The sequence below is a fragment of the Corvus cornix genome, chromosome 4, assembly GCF_000738735.6.
Source record: "Corvus cornix cornix isolate S_Up_H32 chromosome 4, ASM73873v5, whole genome shotgun sequence".
NCBI lineage: Eukaryota > Metazoa > Chordata > Aves > Passeriformes > Corvidae > Corvus > Corvus cornix.
The window spans coordinates 20,356,172-20,377,587 of record NC_046334.1 but is presented as its reverse complement, the minus strand read 5'-3'; the positions used below and the strand labels follow the sequence as shown (position 1 = coordinate 20,377,587).

Sequence of the window (21,416 nt, the reverse complement as noted above, 5' to 3'; positions counted from 1 at the left end):
TTGAGAGAGGACCACAATAGATAATGGAGAAGTTCATCTACGCTGTTCTTTGCATTGGTGCTATCGTATTTCTTGAGCTTCTGTGGATGAAGCTTTTGCTCAGGAATCTCTCTAGGATTATCTGCCTTTCAATCTGAGTTTAGTAGATACCGACTTGTAATTCAGCTTCTCTGAAAATACAACTTGCCTGTTTTTTGTATGATGGTAGATGCTTTTTTTGAGCACAGAGAAAGAAATCAATCAACCACACATCGTGCCTTAGCACCACATACCAAGATAACCAGTTTCATTTTTGAAATTCATTACCTCACTCAGCTGGCCTGCACAATTACCAGTGTTAAATCCAAAACCCAACAGAAGGAAATGACTGACTTCAGAGGACTTTGGAGCAGAGTCTCAATTAAGGCATGTAAACCAATTGCCTGTGTAAAGTCATTACACAGCCAAAGAGACAGCCACCTGCAGCTATGAGTTCTTGCTCTGAATTTCCTTCTCCATGGACTGTGAATGAAACCTTTCAAGGGATGCTCATCTTCTGACTCCTATATTTAAAGGAACAAAAGGTCTTGCTCCCTCTGACAAATCAAGATTAACATCAGTAGCTTATTGTTGGGTCCAGTGGCCTCTACTAAGACTATTCTCTTGGAGCATTCAACACTGTAATCTGAGAGAAAAAGAACTGCAAAACATCGAAAATATGACTGTAATTTCACACAGAGTCACAGAAATGGCAGGTTGCCTCGAACCATCTGAAAGGGTTTGTAAAGAAGGGGAAAACCTCTGCTGACCATACTTGAGGAGGAATTTACGAAATCATTATTTTCAGCCTTTGTGTGAAAAGGCTTTGTATATGTGTTTCATAGATCTCTCAAAGTAAAACAGAAAAGAAAGAACTAACTTCAAGTAAACAAATTTAACCATTCCAGAAGTGGATAATTTGAAATATTTGTTTTCTTCATTACACCTATTTTGTAGCGACTTCTATATTTTTTAATTCCGATAACATTCATATCAATTCTTTGAAGATGCCTCCTTAAGAAATGTGTGTCTCAAAAAGTAAAAAAAAAAACTTTCTGCAATGACATAGGAGTTGGGTTTGACTCAATGGTCTCAAAGGTCTTCTTCAATCTCAACGATCCCATGATTCTACGTTTCCCAAAGGAAGATAGCCTTAAAACAATGTAGTCACTTCTGTCTGCTACTTTCAGAAGTACTCACAGCTAATTCTTACCCTTCTGAAGTCAAAGTTATACTATCAGGGAATGAGTGAGGGAAATGCTGAGCATACTTGAAATCTCAAGGAATGACTGAATCAAGGATCTACTAGATCCAGAACACCAGAGAAATTGAAAGCACCAACAGGTTACAAGGAGAATCAAACTCAGGAGGCGTCATGTTACTCTCTTGTAATTGCTCATCTTTCCAATAGCTGTTTCTAAATAAAAGCACAAATTACTCCTGCTTGGTTTCCCCACTTCGTATTCCCATCTGATCACAAAGCCCAACAAGAGATCATACCAGCCCGCTTGGCTTCTTCTGGACCTCCACAGTGTATCTAGCTGTTCAGTAGTCATGGATGGACTGCTGACACATTCCAGGTCCTCATCACTCCCCTGGCAAAGCCCTGCAACACTTTGAGCTGAATAACCTAAATGCTGAAGTGTGTTGACTATAATAATACAGCGAAATGCAGCAAATATACTTGCACTGTACTTTGTACATGACAAACCACTGACATCCCATAAAGCAAAGCATTCCACAGGCTACATTTTCTGTACAAAAAATAGCAAAACCAGTACTAAGCTCAGAACAAAACTGCATTAAATTAATTTGGTGATTGTCATTCTTAGTCACACAAAGAAACTAATTAGAACTTAGACCCAATTAACATATCTAAATGTGTTGGATGTATAATTACTGCAGAAACTCTGCTGCTTTTGCCAGAACTAAAACCCTAGGAAGCTGCTGAAGAGCCTTTTTATCCTTTTGAGGTTAAAGTCCACTTTTAATTATGTACGTTAATGTGTACATATTTATATAATTAAGTTTTTAGCCCAACCCTATCTTTTTTAAGGCAATCTCCCCCCACCAACTTAACTGATTTCTGGAAATGCAGCATAGCACCAATTTTCCTTTAAAAAGGCACTTTTTATTTTCAATTATTGTTCATTTAATTTTCAATTCAATTGTTCCTTTATGCAGCTCAGTCATGCTGAAGACAAATGTGCAGAGCTTGCCAACAAAGTTGAAATTGATTTTGAGTGGGAGCTGCTTACTGTTATTAGGAGAAAACAAATCAGCCTTTATTGATGACAATTTGAGCTTGCCGTTGGAGCAAGAAGCAAATGTAACTACTGCTGAAACATCGAGATGGGGTGGTATGAAGCTCCCTCTTCAGCTTTGTCTTGTTTAACTGCTGCTGCAAAACATTTGCTGCTTCTGCATTTACTTCCTTTTTTCTTTTGTTCTCTCTCTAATGGTTGAAATGAGAGAATAGATCAGACAATGACAGAATCTCACATTAACTCTGGTAGATTTGGGAAGATGGGTGATGGGAACTGTCTTACTGATCACAGTGCTTGTCATCTTCATACCACATGAAATTTATCATTTGTAGTACTTTGTACTTCTGTTGCAGTTTATTTTATTTATTCTAATGACAGCTTTCACTCTGCTACGTTTGATATAATAAGATGAAGATGGAAAAGTTGTCAGTCTTCTACTTCCTTTGCTATCCAGTTTGCAATCTCTTTCTGTTCATCCCACATCCCAGCTTGTTATCCTCACTATCATCATTGTTGAAATGGGCTTTGTTCTCCTGTTTTGCTGGCAAAGCCAAAAATTTACTTCCCTTCTTCATGAAAATGTTTTGACTATATGAACAATGCATTATGAAAGGAATTTAATTTGTGTATCAATATTAAAGTAGGCAAAAATCTATTTCATGTGTACTTACAATTTCATTATTTATAAGGAACTGGGAACACTAAAATCTATAATGCCTTTACGACAGAGCTTACAGCCAGTTTTCCTCCCCTACTTCCTATGCAACCATAGAATTCTGCTGAATATCTGAGAGCTTTCACTATTTTTTCTGGCAGAGTAAATTGTGTCAATTAATCAAGAAAAATACATTGACCTGCTATGATCACAGTTGATGACCATCAGAGAAAATGAATAAAAGCAGAATAGTGATACAGATAAATTACTTAACTGCTTGTCACTACATCAAAGTTTAGAGTATTCTGTTACTTCAATGGATATAGAAAATATTCAGGAACTGGTTTATCCAGCACTGCAATGCAACCACCTCAGAACTCAGACTACATTATCACAACACTACTTGGAGTCAAGAGCAGAAAACACTAGAGAAAGTGCAACAGAAATCTGAAAGATAAAAGTGCATTACGTCCACAACCATAATCTGTAAGGACATTGGGATCACTGACTCTTTCATTTATTTCTCAGTCATTTAAAGAAAACAACCCCGCCAGTATCTTGTTTTTAGTATGGACAGCCTGATGAAACATTTCCAGTGGAAATGCCTATGACAGAGTAGTTCATACAGAGCTGATGAGCCAGAGAAATAGCAGCCTCCTTGCCTGAAGTACCCACATGCTCTTCAGAAACTCTCTCCTCCATTTTCACCCAGGTCCAACCTGCTTTAGGAACTAAATTCTTACAAGATCTGACTTCAACAGAAGGAATGTGCCTTAATAATCCTTTTTTCCATTCCAAAGCATACTACATTCACAGAAATGGAAAAGCCCCCATGAAGCTGTCACAAAATGCCACTCAGTTGGAAGATTCAAACTCCCAGGAGTGCTGGGAAGACTGGAAATAGGACACATAATAAAAAATGATGAAGAAAAAGGTGGATTTTTTTTTGTGATATGTGGATTCAGAATTTGCAACATTTTCCAGGACACCAGTCTAGGCAAAATTCAAGGACAACATAGAAATTGTTTTGCACAGAGTACTGCTGATGCCTCTTGTCAGCTGTTGTTTAATATAACATCCAACAGCAACTGGGAAATCAGAGACTAAATCCTATTGATTAAAGACTGTCTCAAAGAAAAAACACCATAAAAAAAATCTTTTCATCATCAATATGATACTGTCAGTCATTTAAAATTTAGTCAGATGCTCTGTTACCTGGTTAAAGAATCCTTTCAGTTCAGCTCTTTAGCTAGCAACCAACAGTTTGTCAACCAGATCTGAAAAAAATCTGATGGCCAGGGGTTAACTGAGGGCCTTTGTAACTCTGGGCTTGACTGAAGAAGCAAGGATCAGAGTTGTCCTTCACAGCAATTTCCTAATAGGAGTGGTTAGCAGGAAAGCTTTCTGTGTTTAGCTGCTACCTTCACTGAAGCTTAGGTAACAGTCAGCAAATAGCAAGATGTTAAAATCAATAGAAAATACGGTGCTCAACAATTGGATAATGTATAGCAGCCCTTGTTTCTCCTGCATTCTGCGTGGTGAAATCTATATAGTTCTGTGCATTCAGTTAATTATTTTGTACAGTGTGTTTTACTGCTTTAATCTGTCTCTGGACTAGATGGAATGGCCTGCCCCTAGACTTGCTGTGTTATTTTCGAGCTATTAGGTGGATGTGAATACCCAAGTTTAGTTCTTTATCCAGTGGGCTAAGGATTGTAATTGCAGCAGTCAAGGTGGGGGATTTGTTTTGTTAACTGATCATAGACACAAGTGCAAGTGACCTAAGTAGGAATTTCTTTCCTCAAAGCACAAGGCAGAATAACGCTGACTGGAGTTAATAAAATATTTTGCTTTGGGGACTAACCAAATTTTCTTTTCTTACTGAACTGAAATAAAGAAGCTAATGGAAACTTACCTGCTGGTAACCTGCTGTTCATTTGCCTACTAGCTCCTGACTCATTGTTTTCTCAAGGACCCAGATTGCTGCCAGAAGTTATAATTGAGTGTTTTAGATCACTGACAAATGTTGAATTTATGAGGGAAATGGCACGGACTTCATAGGTGTTCTCACACTCCATGCTCTACTCACAAAGCTGATGCTTAGTGCTTAGGCCAAGATTCTAGAATCTAATGGTATAATTTTTCAAATGTGTAGTAAATTACCACATCTCAAAGAAAATGAACCATGTCTCCAAGCCAGTGGTGTCATTCTAATGATCCCCCACTTCTCCTCCCCCCCATCTCTTTATCTCTGGATCACTTTCTCTATCGCTTCTTTCCCTTTCATTTGAAATTCGTTGGTTTTAATCTATCATTTTCCCCTTCTGTCATCTCTTATCTTTGGAAAATAACACTTTTTCCCTTCTTTAGTCCTTTTTTACTGTGAATTCAGTACTCCCAGCAGTTCGCTCACCTGTCGTTATCTTCCTCTTTCCTACATTACAAAACCTCTTGCCATCCATTTCTCTTTGTACTATCAGTGTACTTTCTGTCCTCTCTGCTTTTCTTTCCCTTGATCTTCCTTTTCATTTCCTGTGCCTTTTTCCTATCTTGTTTTTTGTTTGTTTGTTTGCTTCTTTCGTAGGGTTTGGGTTGGTGTCTGGGGGAAAAGGGACCTCACTTTTCACTACATCCAGCTTTGACTCATCTGTCAAATCACTTTGTGTCCTTTCCCCTTTCTCTTTGCCCTTGGATCTCCTTTTCTCTCAGGCAGTCCTCTCAGAAAACTTTCCCCGAACTCCTCCTTCTCCTTTTGTGTTATGAAGAAGATGGGACTTAACAAAACAAATTATTGTACAGCCCTGTTTCCTTTGCTTTCATCTTTCTTGCATCTTTTTTACTCCCATCCCCTGACAACCTTACACAACTCTGAAGAGAAGAGTCAGACAAGGATAATGGTGAGTCAGATGTTGATCTCTTTTCCCATGGCCTCCATATTTCAATTAACGTCAAATACTCAGAAAAGCCTGTTCTTTGACCCAATACCGACATCACCCCTTTGCTAACAAATTTCTTCATACTGCCAGAGTAAAACTCATGAATATCACTTTCATTTTACACTGAAAGCTTTCTCACTAATGTCTGAATTATCCCAAGGTAATTGATAATACTAAGTAAGTTTAGGTTTGTGTGCAGTATAAATATAGTCACTTTGATTTTTAATTGCAAATTACTGTCTCCTTTCTCATTAAGCATATTAAGAGTTAAAAAGGATGTCTTTTATCTAAGTCATGTGAGGTCTGGAAGAAAACCAAGAATCTTAAAATCAGGTTTTATAACTGAACTTGGTCTGTTTTGTCCACCATCTTTATGAAATCAGAGAAAAATATTCAAGGTTATTATTCCAGCTTGTATTAAATCACAATATAAAAGCTTTTGATACCATCATAAAACCTTTGATCAAACCTATTCAATGACAAACAATGAAAAGCAGTTTTCCACTTGGTTGCATGAAGCTCCCTCTCTACAGGTAGCAAGAAAACACACAGAGCACATTTCAGTTTCTCATCAGTTCCCTGGCAGTATTCAAACATTCTTCAGCAGACTCCCAGCTTTCCCCTCAGCTTAGCCAGGCACGTTTTTATGGTCTGAATTTTCAGAAATGGTTTGTCAAAGTGGAGTGTCAACAAAACCTGTTTGCTGTTCAGGGCTCAGAAATTCTGGGGGCAACATTCCAGTAAGAAATCAAAATAGTAAGAGTGCAGAGCAAACCCACCACTGTTTCATTTGGAGGAAAGTGGGTTTACAGAGCAGCATTCTGAATAAACCCAGTCCAGCAAACACCGTAAGTGAATCCTTCAGAGTAAAGTGGCCCATGGTGAATGCCCTGCTTCTGCAGCAGAGTGCTGCCAGCGCTGAGCTGCTTGGGCACCTCCACACTGCATTGCAGTCAGCTCAGTGAGCACGTATGCTGAGAAGCACCTTGGCTTTTTTTTCCCTGCAATAAAGATCTCCCCTTCAATATAATCACTGAATTAGAAGTCTGGGAGTCAGCTCTGGAAGTAAATCCACGTGGAGAATTGTGTATTAGATTCATCACTCTCCAAGCTGGGAAGAAAAAGAGAGGCTCCTGCAGGGCAGTAGTACCGACCTGTGCTTGCACTAAAGAAATCTGTTCTTATTTTAAAGGCAGCAGACAAGCAATGCGTGTTTGAGTATATATGGGGCCCAATGAGGCTACAGAACATCTGGGCTAACCTCAGTGGCACCTCTTTAGCACTATTTTTGAAGTGTAAGCAGAATTATCACACCACTGCTTTCACAGAAATGCATCAAGGAACTCTACATCTGGTTATCTTTTCCTATGAAGTACAATGTTATGAAGTGTATTTTTTTCAGGCATAGCATACGGGAATCTCCATTTTTGTTTGGCAGGCTAAAGGATTTTAAATTAAGCAATACCTCAGCACTATTTACTCAAAAGTATATTTATGTATTTATTTAGCTACTGAATGCTCACTAGGCAGTACTGCTGTTGTTTTCCTCATGCAAGAAGAACGAGTTCACTGGACTTGGGTGAAGGGTGGGGGATGTTCCCAGGATGCACATACCATGAAAATACATGTCCTGAAAACTTTGGAAATAGAGCAACCTCATTTCATATTATACTTACACTTAGCATCTTTGGCATTATTACACAATTCTCAACCTCACCATGAAACACCAAATAAAAAAAGGACACAGAAAAACACTTCCTCCTTAGTCAAGGCACTGATGTACTGACATGAAAACACTACTTTCAAATACAAAATACAAAGTCAAAGAGAGGCAGCTGCAATAAGATACTATTTTTGTCTCAAAGACTGTGGGTCCCTGTCTCCTCAGACACATTCAGCCTCTCATTGCCAACATGAAAAGCAAAGGAATTAGCATGTAGGTATTGTGGAAACATACAGCAGTGTTCAGCACAGACAATTTCTATATCTTTAAGCATATTTGTACCTGTCTAGAAGCTGTTCAAAGTTACACAACATCAAAGTAGCTTACACTTTCTGTTGCTCAGCACAGCAGAGTTTTCCAGTTCCTTCTTAAATGTAGTACAAAGAGAGATCTGACAAGAGCATCTCCTATTCATACATGCTATTGCAACATGCTTCCCAAGCAGAGGGGCTAGGGAACAGCTGTTCACAAAGCATCAACACCAAAACGTAAATATTAGAGAAAAAAAAAAAAAAGAAAGAAAAAAGCTGATGGAGCATGAGAAATTTGCATGAAAGGGCAATTTAGCTTATTTCCATTTTAAATGTGCATATGTGAAGGCACTATGGAGAGTGCCTAAAGAATGGAGAGCTTAGGTACAAAGTGACAAACCAAAACAAGCTTTTACTCAAATATTGCCTTCAAGTTTCTCACTACAGAGGAGCTAACATGGTAATGCAGCAGGAGTAGCACTAGATGACAAACTGCTTTCCATTGATTCTTCAGATTCCTGGGATGCTTAAATGAGGAACATGGAGATGGAAACAATCTTTGCTTACACACAGATCAATACTCTGTTGTAAAATTCAGGATTTATTCTTAGCACTGGCAGAAATAAAGAGGTCTGCTAAGTTGGATATGTCACAGAATTCCCAGCTTGATACTGGCTAGTAAATCAAAGCTGCATTTTGCCACTGATATGTCAGAAAATATTACTCCAGTATAACCCATGCTCACAGAGTATATGGCTACAGAGTCACCAGATTTTAGTGCATTATGGACCAGATATAACAAGTGATTTACTGGATCATATATTTTTGAGGGTTTGGTAGTGAAGAAAATAAGATTGAGGATGTTTTTTCCCACTCCTTCAGCACAGAGCAACATTCTTAAGAATCAGAACTATTAGTGAAGAAATAAAAAAATTTAGCACAGCAGTGACCAACCAGAGTTAGTTATCAGTACCAGGCCCCAACTGAGAAGAAACAGCACCTTCTTCTGAAGGCTCTCTTTTGACCCTGACACTTGGGGCAGTGGAGAACAGAAAGGTCCTGAGTGAATTTGAGGAGATGGTTGTGGCCAACAACGTGGATTACAACAAGTAACTTCTTCCCACTAAATTCAACTGCAATGAGAGCAAGTGTGCTCACCTAGAGTCCTAAAGATCAGCACAGGTACCAGGAGCATCCACCACTGGGAAATATTTAAATAATGTGGTCTGGTCATAGACCTCTATGGGGTCTAGAAAATACTTTCTAAAATTTTTGCCTGCAGATGATCTAGCCTTAGTTGCAAAGCACAGGCCATTTTAGCATCAATAAACTGAAATCTTCTTAGGTCTAGAGGCCATGAGAGAACTGCTATGCTGATAACCAAATGCTATACTGATAATGGTCAAAAGCAATCCTCTAATTACCAACACCATAAACTCACCTTCAGCACAGTCCATAAATTCAACTTCATTCCTTTTTATATACCAGAGGGCATTTGCTTCATCACTAGCTAGCAGAAAGGCTGTCCCTAAAACAGGCCTGTACTCTCTATGGCCTTCTGATGTTGCCTCCAAGGAGACTTCAGAAGCATCCTCCCCTTACCAGCAGAAGAAGTGTAATTCTGACTGCCCAATTGCTTTTCCTGGGGGTGATGCTGTAGAGCTACCACAGCTGTACATAACCTGTTTAAAATATCTGTTACACTTGTGCATACATGATTTAGAGCAAATTTGGAGTCCACTACGCTTACTACTAGTCAGTGTTCCACTGAAGAATATCTAAATCCTATCAGGGTCTGTTAGTAACTAGTTCAGTGGAGCCACATGCAGTAGTGGGTAGTTCTGCAAAAAAGAAACGGAGGCATTAGTGTGAGTAAATTTCGTATGCTTTCATAAATAAGTGGCAAATTATATGCTGTAGAGTACCTGAAGACTTAAATAAAAGATCCTTGTGGAAAACAGTAAACCATTAGTTTAAAAGATTAAATGACACATCTAATAAACCCTGTCTAGAATAGCTGAATCACTAAAATAAATTTTTGTTACAAATGAAAATCACTGCTTTAATGACACTGCAATTTGCCACAAAAATAAATTAGAAATATATCTTAGTAATTAAAACTACAGAACGCTATAAATCTGTCTTGCAAAGGATGAGAATTATATTTGCTAGAACACTATATTCCTACAATAGATTCATACACACTGCTGAAATAGGGTAAAGAAACCAAGAACTTTAAACCACTGAGAATTTTCCTTAGTTAGTTTGATATTGCAAAGATCCTTCTAAGAACATATTGGCATCTATGGCAGTGATAATTTAACCAGCTAAGTATTAATACTGTGCTCTTCGCTACAGTCTTTCTGGGATTTAATTTTAAGGGATAATACCTATTTTAAAATCATCTTTCCATTTGAAAAGATCTACTACTTTTAAGAAGAAAGAAATGTCTGTCTTAAGAGTACATTAAGAAATCAGTAGTTAGGCTCAAATAACCATCCCAGCTCCTTCCCATGTGAAAAATTTCTTTCATCTGGGAAGGGTGACTTAAAAATAACACCCTTCCAAATGCTAGACAGAGCACAAAACAAGAATCCTCAAGTCCTTTTTCTCCACAGCCTGTGTGTACCACTGCATTGTCTCCCAATGCACACTCAAAGCTTTTGCCTGGGGACACTGATCATCTTTTAAGGAGCATGCCCTAAGGTTAACAGCTACTGGGGAAGGTGTAAATGTCGGCAGGACTAAGAGTGCTTGCTTGAAAGCTGACTCTTGGTGGGACTACTCTTGTCTCAGAGTTCATCTCCATTATAGTTTTGATGGAGAATGTTACTGGTTTTCCCAAATTTAGAAAGAAGATATTATTGCTACTAGCTTCAGGCTTTAACACAAACTCCCCCTAATAATTTTTTTAACTTATTTTTTTATTTTTAATATCATGGTCTTTTAAAATTTCACTGCAAAACTAACCTTCATTTATGCAATCCTAGCTAATGTGCTGTAAGTCTCCCGCTTCAGGCTAAAGAGACAAAAAAAAAGCCCAAAGAGCCTAGTATCTGGTGTGGCATCTATTCATTGTCTAAAGTAGAGATGAATACTAGTAGTCTGTCAGCATTTGTTCTGATTTAAACACTTTACTCTGGACGTTTTATTAACTGTGTTGGCATAGCTATATATTACTGATTTAACCTGCACTTCATTGTGCTTCTAATACACAATCAGGCTTTGCAAACATGAACCTGAATATAAGGCAGTTGAGGCTGGAGTCTGGGTTGGTGTAAGCCAGATTTTAGTGAAAAGAAGCCTCCCTGGCCTATATGAGAATCCAATCCTATCCCTACACCTGCAAATGCAACTATATTTCTTCTTAGAATAGATCCTGAATGTGCCTCCATTTTTAGTACAACACCTGGGAGCTATGCTCAGCTCACTTTTCATTGCATTAAAGCACTCATTAAAATGAGAATTTGTACTGCTATAGAAAACATAAATTGCCTCTATGCAAGATGCACTAAGAAAATAATTCATCTATTTTTCATATACAAATTTATTCATGGAATAATATCATGTAATAGCCTCCTTTATGGAGATTACAGGCAGTTTCTCCAAAGCATTCAGTAATCAGAAAGCTATGCTGGTTTGTTTGCCTGGACACATTGTCCTTACAGGACATCTTTTTCTCATGATGGGACTGTCTGGTTTCTAGCATGAACATCTACATTTATCAGTTTAATCCTTACCAGTTTTACAAGCCGTGAAAATAGAGACCACATACCTTCTAAGAAAGCCTTGACAGTAACTTAGTGCAAGCATTACACAACTCATGACAGTCCTACTCCCAGGAACCATCATTGTTCAGCAAATTCAAATTCCTTGAACAAGCAGAACTAAGTCCTTGCACAAACAAGCTGTTCTAAGTCCAAGTCCCTGATATCCAAACCTGTCTGTCTTGTGGTTTTGTGATTTTAAGACAGATTTGAAAACTCAGAATACTATTAACAATGTATAAAACTAGAAAATATTCATTAATGTCCTTTTTGCTCAGCTGATAGGATTCATAATTATCTTACTTCAGTAACTAAGAGAATTTCTTCCATATTTCTTTTTTACTCCTTATGTGCTTGTTCACTGACAAAAATAAGATATGTCACTCCAAAAGATCTATTCCTACCTTTAGTACATTGACATTTTCTATTCCCATCTCCAGAAACCTATATTGGGCTCATATCTCTTTTGAAAAACAGTCTCTAATCAGCCTGGTCTATTTCTGTGCTAATTATCACTATGCTCAGAGTGACTACATTGAATAGATAACCTTAACATATATAACATATATTATTTTGAATTTTATGGGCTTCTGTCTCCCTGCTCCTACAGAAGTGTCGCTGTAGCTCTGCTGGTGTAATTCTATGAACCTGCTAGGCTTGTAAAGAGAAGTAATATCTTTTATTAGACCAAGAAATATAGTCAGGGGAGAGAATGAGTTTTGAGCTCAGAAATCTAATGAAAGTCCTCTGAGACAAAAATCTTTCTTGTTTTTCTTCCAGCTGTATTATTTGGTCTTATAAAAGATATAACCCTTTCCCTGTAGGCCTGACTGTCCTTGGATGGGCACACTGTCAGCTGTCTGCAGGAAGAAGGCAAGAAACTGGATATTGCACCAGTGATGTTCTGTGCATCTAGGAGGAGTAAGGATGTGAAGGCACTGAAAGAAGCGCTCCTCATCCATATCTGTAGCAAAAGGAAGGCTATGGAATGGACAGGCTTGCTGCACAATGGGTAAGGGACCCAGAGACAGCAAGCTCAGAAACAAGAGGAGGAGCATGCTTTCCTTGACTGGATCTTTATTGTCAGGGTCTGTTCTCAGGCCTTCCAGCTCGTGCACCTCGTGTCAGAGTCTGGGGAAATGAAGTGCTACACATGGCACGGGGAAATCAATGAGGCTGTACTTAAATAAGAAAATGAGTTCATGGAACTGCAAAGGATATAGCTGATAGGGCTGAGGGAGATACAAATCTCTGCTGTTTGAAAGTCTTAGTGGCTGGAAAAGGGCAAACACCTCTCCCATCTTCAAAAAGCACAAGAAAGAGGATCCAGTGAAGCAGAGACTGGTCAGTGCAACCTCAGTTCTTTTTGAGGGATTTTGAAGCCCTTTCCATCTGAAGGTGATGCTCTCTGGGGATCAAAGCAGGACATCCTGTCCATGGGCTGCCCACACAGTTTATGCCTTTGAAATGGGAAAGCAAACTTCTATAAATGGAGTGAGGAAAAATGGTGGAAAGTTTAAAGCCTCTCCTTCATCGAAGCAATTTGTATCATCCATCCAAACAATTCTCTTTTCCTATGAGACCCTCATCCTTAAAGTCCCATTTTATCAATTAATGCAGATTGCTTTTTATAGTAGACAACTCCTCCTCTAGTTATCTGCAAGTTTTATCAATGACGGTTGTCTAGTTTCTTGAAGATTGATATAAATATTTAAAAGGAAAACCGAACAAGCCTATTTCCTTGAATATAAATACACCTCAGAATTAGCAGCAGCTGTAATACACAACCATAGAATAAATTTATTTATTCTTAGACATACATAATAGATGGAGGCCTAATCAGTAATTATTAAGGTCACCCTATCATTTGTGCTGTGAATCAACATTTTTTGTTTGCTAGATTTGGCAATTTGAACTACATAGGCTGAAGCTTTCCATACCAGATGTCAGTTCAGGATAAAATAAACTATCATAAATCATACAAATATATCATTGGAATTACAAAAGATGGTGTTTAAATAAATTGGTAGTTTTCTAATTTCTGGGTCATATTCAACCTTGGAAAGGTTTTTAAATAGTTTTTATTTTTTAAGTGGTAATACAGTAGGAAGTGTTTTAGCATAACTTTTTACCAAGTTCCCCTCCTACTATTTTTTGACTTGTTTCACACTTTCCAGCTGGAAAAGTTCCAGCTTTTGTCTTCTTTGACTGACATTTAATTCATTTTTTTTTAAATTAGGGCAAAATTTCTCCAACTCTGCAAAAGAAAGATTGGAGGAAAAAGTTACTCTCAAAATTAAAAAAAGATCTAAAGGTGTCATGACCTACTTTTGATGCTGTTTACGACAGGAAGCTCAATTCAGCGAGGAAACAAACAAACTGTGAAAAGGTTGCATGTGGTAGCTTAACCACTTCTGAGACAGGCAAACAGCTCCACTCACCATTTTCACTTTTATATCATCCTCCAACTCACATGGAAGATGATCTTGGTAATACCTGCTTTTGAAATTTTTAAAAATCTTACTAATGTGCCTTTTCTTGACAGAAGAGGATGGAAGTCCTAATTCACAGCTCAGCATATTAGAATTAGAGGTTTAAAATTTAGCAGGCTTTTTAGAGATTGTTTTCAATCTTACCAAAAAAGGCACTTTTAAGAGAATTAGCACTAGCTTTAAAAACCTGAAATTTCCTGTGGACTACTTGAAGCTGTTCCTGACAGCTCTGATAATGGCTTGCTACTAATCAGTCATAAAAAAAACCAACTCACAACACTGTTTTATGGGTTTCGTTTCTGCTGTTTCTTCTTTGAAGAAACAATTCTTTGAGCTTCAGGAATGGCTATTCTTTAAAGCAAAGAACTCTCTTTTTCTTTTTTTTCTTTTTTTTTTTTTAAGTAGAGCACAGGGTTCTCATGTAAAATACCTAAGGAAAAATGTCTCTTTGAATAGGATAAAATTGCCTTTCCTAAGGTAGGCTTGGCTCAGTGATTTGTAATTTCTCGAGGCTTCAGGCAGGCTATTTTATTCTAACCCAAACTCTTCCTCTTTGAAATCAATCATGGGTACACTTCATAATTTGAATTAGCATCTTAAAAAATAACAACAGACTCCTGCTTAAATGTAGAGGAACAAAAGACTTAGGCAATTCTGTCACTGAAGAAATAATATCTTTTCTATTCTTTAGCTAGTACAGAAATCATATTAAAAAGAAATTTTGGAAACAGCTGTCTTGCACTCAGGTCCCAAATCAAAGACAAGGAACCAAGATGAAAGCCTACTGACTTCAGATATCTTTGGATCAGAGTTCTCTGGCTTACATGCTCAGCCCCACTTTTATTTTACTCTTCTCAAATTCTAAAGGTATGTGGCTGAAAAATTCTCTGTCAATGAATTACCTCATGGAATGAGCTGCCCCAGTTCCTTGTGATTTGTTCACAGCTATTAGGTATTGACAGAATTAATAAAACACAGAATATGGCAGAGCCTCAGATCATCACGTCAGCATTTCTCTACTTTGACTGAATGCCAGAAACTCTTTATTGGATGCTCTGATAGGAAAACACTACGGCACATCCTGGGCACAAGTATTTACCAGAGAATTCCTGGCCAAAGAGCAAGGGTGAGCTATGATGGTTGACTTCAAGCCACCCCCCAGCTCTCGGCTGTGCCATGAGTTTGGCAACAACACCAGCGTTTCCAGAAGCCTGCGTAGGCTACAGCACTACTTGAAATCAAACTAATATCTGAAAATATTACCTTTGTCATCATATATTGGTTTTACTCCATGCAGCTCTTAGCCCTAGCATTCCTAGACAAAATGCATAAGAAAGACATTCAACATATTGTTAGAATTCAGAAACTGAGTTAATAAGCAAAGAGAGAAGAATCCCATAAGAAACAATGGGGGAGCAGTGGGACCAAAAAGGATGGGATTAGTTGGAACACAGAAATGCTTTCTCCTGAATTTTTTGTGTTAACAGTTCTGTAGACCCTCTAATTATTAAAGCACAAGACCTGCAATTCTAAAATGTAGAGTTTAATACGCATCAATCTTCTTGGATTTGCTTTTGCTCTTATGACAAGCAAATCCATTTGGTATGGATTTGCCATTCATTTTATCTGCAACAGTGAAACAGCACAATGATAACAACAACAACACAAAACCACAAACCCCAACAAACCCAGGAAATGGCAGAAAAAGTACCGTGTGCCATAAAATAATAAAATCCATTGCAGCTGCAAGAATCAGTATAATCAGAGTCAATCTGAAGATGCAGAGAATTTGTGGAGTTAAAAAAAGAAAAAATCTCCAAACAAACTCTTCTGGCTCAGAGCCAGGATGCACAGCATGTAAATTTGCTAATTCTCACAGACCTTTTGTAAAGCTTACTGCTGCTGTATCACTTACCTACTCAATATTTATAGATAACGGATGAAGTTAATGCAATTTATAATTTTTTCTTGGCTTGTTCTGATTACATGAACACTGCAAAAGCCATAAGCACAAGGGAACTGGGCTCATAAAGCATAAGTTAGCAGTGGAGTTAGGATTTTTCCTGTATTGAAGCCACTGTCATCTTTTTCCAAAACATCATAAGATGAACATCAAACCTCTTCCATAGCACGGAAGATGCTACACTTGCAATGTCTTTAGTCCCAAGTGGGATACGTGGGAGAAACTTAGGGTGATGCAGAACTTCCCACTGCCCCATATTCAATATCTTGCCCAAATGAGCAGAATCAGACATAAAGACGTACTCTTGCAAAAACTGAAAATACACAAAAAAGCCCCTAAGAAAAAGCAATTAAAATAGATGAAGGTCCTGGCCAACCAGTTCTGGATCCAATTAACTCTTCGAAAATTCCATATCTTGACAAAAGTCTTCATTATCTCCTTTAATCACCACCTGCCTTTTTATGACCCATTGTAAACCATAAAGGGTCACCAGTATCATATTAAAGAATCACTGTTCCCTCTCCACCTCACACTCCTACTTTTGAAACCATAGGAATGTAATGAACCCCTTACCAAGTATAAAGTCAAAGCTAAAATGTTGACAGCTGTGATGAGAAGAACGAATTTCCCTTTATCTAAAAGTTGTGCTATTCAAGCTATCCATATCTAAGAGGAACATAGAAGTTGAATTTCATCCTTGATGCAGTGTTCATATAAAAACATCAATTCAAATAGACATGGTCGATGCTGGTGAGAACTGCAGTACAATACAGACAAAGTTTCCACAATTCTTCCATAGGGCTTCTTATCACTCCAAGTGGTCTTCAAGCAGAATTCATTAGGAACACATCAGTAGTGATAAGGTTCAAACAGACAGAAAAATGGTAAGAAAAGATTTCTTATAAAAATTTCTTCTCTTATTGCTGTCCAACACACAAAGATCTCATTTCCAAAGACGAACTGAGTGATCTCTACTGCATGTCACTATTCCCAACTATTACATCATCTTGGTCTGTCTTATTAAGGGATTCCACAATTTGAATGCACACTGAACTTAGTGCCTGAGTTCTCATTGTCAAAACTGAGATACATTAGCCACCTTACCTCACTAGGATGCTATGAGTATAGTTTCATAAATACCTACTCACCATTTAAAAGAAAGCTTTTACAAAAAGCAAAAAGACACAAGTATTTGAGACATAACTACAGGTCCAAGTTTAAAGAGGAACAGTTCAGAATGACCTTCCAGAACCCCCCTTTGCACCAAAATTTTCCATCTTTTTAGAAGTTTGTGACATTCCAGCACTCCCTTTGCCACAAAATCTGCCTTGAGATGATTCTTAGGGAGTCTGAGCACCCATTTTCTTCCTATATATATTGACAAATGTAATACTGTCCTCACTACCTCCCAATAAAAACTATCTCCTGTTAACCTGACTCAAGCAAACATTCACACAAACACTGTTCACATTATCTGTATACAGCACTCAAGACAACATCAAACATCCTTTCTTAGGTTATTTTGGTTTCAAACCCGTGGTTCTCAAAATTACATGGTTTATTACAAGAGACTGGGGGACACCTCATCACAATCTACAGCTTCCTCATGAGGGGAAGAGCAGGGGCAAACACTGATCTCTTCTCTATGGTGACCAGTGACAGGACCTGAGGGAATGGCCTGAAGTTGTGTCACGGGAGGTTTAGGTTGGGTATCAGGAAAAGGTTCTTCACCCAGAGAGGGGTTTGGCACTGGAACAGGCTCTCCAGGGAAGTGGCCGCAACATCAGCCTGACAGAGCTCAAGAAGCATTTGGACAATGCTTTCGGGGACATGGTGTGACTCTTGGGGCTGTCCTGTGCTGGGCTACAGGAGTTTGACTCCATGATCCTTGTGGATACCCTCCATGCCAGGATATTATTCTATGATTCTATGATATCTGTAATATGAGACTAGTCTAAGTGCTATATTAAATAGCTATGCAGCAATATTTTAAGAGTAAATCAAAGTTGTGATAAAAGTTTCAGTTCAATGACTGAAACCAAAATATGATGTAGATGTGCTTAACTTATCAATTCCTGATCTACACAAGATGATATCTATTACATCTGTACTTCAAAATAAATGTCATCGATTACAGTGGAGGCCGCAAAAATTTTTGAAGTTTCCAGGGACAGTGGTAATTTCAGCAAGAAGTCAGATACCTCTTTCTTTGCAGAAACATGATCCGTCATCATTTATGAAATCACAAATTATATGCACTCTCAGAAATAATGATCCAATATGAAAAATATCATTTACATACTGAATTACCTGGGAGAATTCTATGTGATTATCAAAGATTATTAATCATAACAAATTGATTAATTTGAATGTAAAACCCAATAAATCTGAAGAATTTTGGACAGTGCTTCTAATTTAGCACAGTGATATTGACTAAATTCTGTCCTCCACACCCTAAAAATAATAATATTGATGGAGAAAAAAATCAGGGATCAATATACATAAAACTGAAGAAAATCATGACTCAGCATCAAGAGTACACATGTAAAAATGTTGATACCAGATACCAAGGAAATGGAGGATCATAGGAATGAAACACAAGAAAAGTTGATTTTTTTGTTTGTTTAGTTGTTTTTTTTTTTTTTTTTTTAATATGAACACACTAAATCATTCAAACAAGACCTTAAATGATTTCTTGACTGCATTTTTGACACATAACTTCTTTGTGTGCTTAGAGTTGATGGTCTTATTTCAAAACTTGACGTAAAAGCAACTAGGATATGCTGGGTTTATTTCTCTTTGGAGATTCTAAAAGGGGGTAGAGAAGAGTATTATTGGCATGTTTATTGAGACACTTTCATTATTAGAGGCAATTGATAACAGTACTTTTTATGTAAATTACTACCTCTGCTATTTATGATGTAGTAGCATTACTATGATTATCGATGTTGTGTTTAGATACCTAATGAATGCTAATATTATCATCATAATGGTGACTGGGAGAAGAACTAAGGCTTTCGTTTGGTGAATCAAAATAAAAGAAGGAGAAACGTCTGTTCCTCAATTATTTTGAGATGTCACTGTCAATCAAGTGCTGCCTTACAGTTCATCTGCTGGAAATATTTTCCTTTCCACTCAAGCTCAGCTGCAGCTCAACTACATCCCATTCAACTATGTGAATTTTTAGATTTTCCTCATTCATATTCAGGAAATATTTCATTTGCAAAATTAAAATGATTAAGACTCTCTCCAGTTTCATAAGGGTTATTTAAGGATGACAGTCAGTCACTAGTGGCTTGGACTGGATTCAAATCAGTGACGTAAACATGGGACATTCTGTAATCTGTTATCATTTCCTGAGCAAAACACAGTGATGTTTTACATGTTCACATCAAGGAAAAGCATGTAATTTGATCAAACTGCAAGTGCAAACTTCTTGGCAGAGCCTGAGGGAAAGCAGTGACAATAAAATGAATAGGCAGGTTGTCAAGAGAAGTGAAAGTATTTTCAACTGCAAAATTTTAAAGCAAGTCTCGCCATAGAGAGGCTGAAAATATTGTCTGCAACAGTGCCCATGGCTATCCTGGAGGTGAAGGATTAGTTTCTGAACTGCAGATATACTATTATTAAATGAATTCAGATAAGAGTTAAATTCATTCATTTACTTAACTCTATTGTTGGCAAGGGAGCAAGTCCTCAGTGATGTAAAATGGAATTGGAGCCATGACAATTTCTAGCACGAGTGTCTGACCCTAGAAGTATTTATTTTGCTTGAGAAAGTAAATACAGTTTATATGTAAATGAGAGGCAGCTTGCCAGTTCTGTATAATTTGTCAATATGGATGCTAATTTCACAAAGACTGAGCAATCTCTATTCTAGAATAATAATAGGACTTCATTGCACCAACTCTTGCTATTATGGTGGTGGAACTAGAGGAACAGCTGGACACATATCATACGATACTTTTCTTCATATAATTTCTTTGATATGTTTCCTGGTCTCTTTCAGCATAATGAGGGATGCTAAGAGCTAAATAAAATTCTAGGACACCAATTAAAAGCCGGCTTTTCCATGGATTTTCACGGAGTACTATTGTTTGCAACTGGATATGGGTGTAGATTAAAAATACTACTTTATAGTGAAAATCTGATATTAAAACTACTGCTGCCTTTTTGTTTCTTCATTACAAAGGGATTTATGCCAGGGTGCAGAAAACATTACGGAGCTTAAACCTGTCACATGAAGAATTTCTTGGGGAGAACTTCCCCTCCTGAGAGTTTGAGATATAAATCCAGATTCTTTGATTTATTCCCACTCTTGATAGCACTGGCCTCAATCTGGAGACTTGACTTTTAAGGATTTGAAACAAGTCTTAAAGCACCTTTAAAAGTGAGAATGCTCAATTCATTTCAAAATGTCATAAGACCATAATGCAGGCTATAGACATATTTTTCAAAAAGGACACATTTAGTGTTTTATTAGACACAACATTGAATTAAATCACTTCGCCTAAGAGCTACCAAGAGAAAAAGGTGAAGAAAATAAATAAGAGCATAATTCATTTTCACTTCACCTTCTCCTTGAAACTTTTGAATTTATTTTGTTTTCATTTTCTTCTGACCTCATCAACACTGATTTACAGTTTTTCAGTTGACTAACAAACAGATCCATCAGGATTGTGACATACGTTGTGACACTCTTTTGATAAAGTTTTCTAATAATCTTTTTTCAAATAATTTTGTTTGTAATAATGTCTTTAATAAAAACAATGCATCTTTTGTGTTATATATGCGTCCTGTGATATAGGTTTAAATTACCTAGAACTGATCTCAATATAAAGCTTAGAAGCATCTGTTCTAACAATTATTCTAAACCTCTGTGTCTGAGGCATGAACTTAATTGGTGAGGTATCTAACTTACTTAACAAAGCCTTGTTTGGTTTAGCTTTGTTTTGTTTATCCCAAATTCTTCTCTACCCTGTCAATAGCTCTTTGGGGCTATAACTCTGCTAATTTTTTATATCCCTTAGCCTTGCCTGTCTTATTTCCTGCTGTCTGCTAGACATAATCTCTCCACCCCTGCAGAAAGCAATGGATATTATTCAGGAACATAATAAAAGCACACAGTTTGGCTTGGCTCCTATCTACCAAAATGCCATGGATGTCACTGGAATTTTAGCCCCTGCTTAAAAATAAGGCAGTGTCAAAAGACTCAAGTGTTTTTCAGACTGGGATAATTAAAAGATGGTAACCTAGGAATTACAGCAGTAACAACATTTATCTGAACTCAAAAGTCAATTGCCATAATTAAAAACAAAGGAGTACATTAGTTGCCTTTGGACAG

The 21,416-nt window shown here is 37.5% G+C and overlaps 1 protein-coding gene across 2 annotated transcripts in view; it reads right to left on the bottom strand.

The window, feature by feature from the left end:
* GRID2 (glutamate ionotropic receptor delta type subunit 2) overlaps positions 1 to 21,416 on the bottom strand; it is a 693,323-nt gene that overhangs the window by 145,413 nt on the left and 526,494 nt on the right. The window lies entirely within an intron of this gene.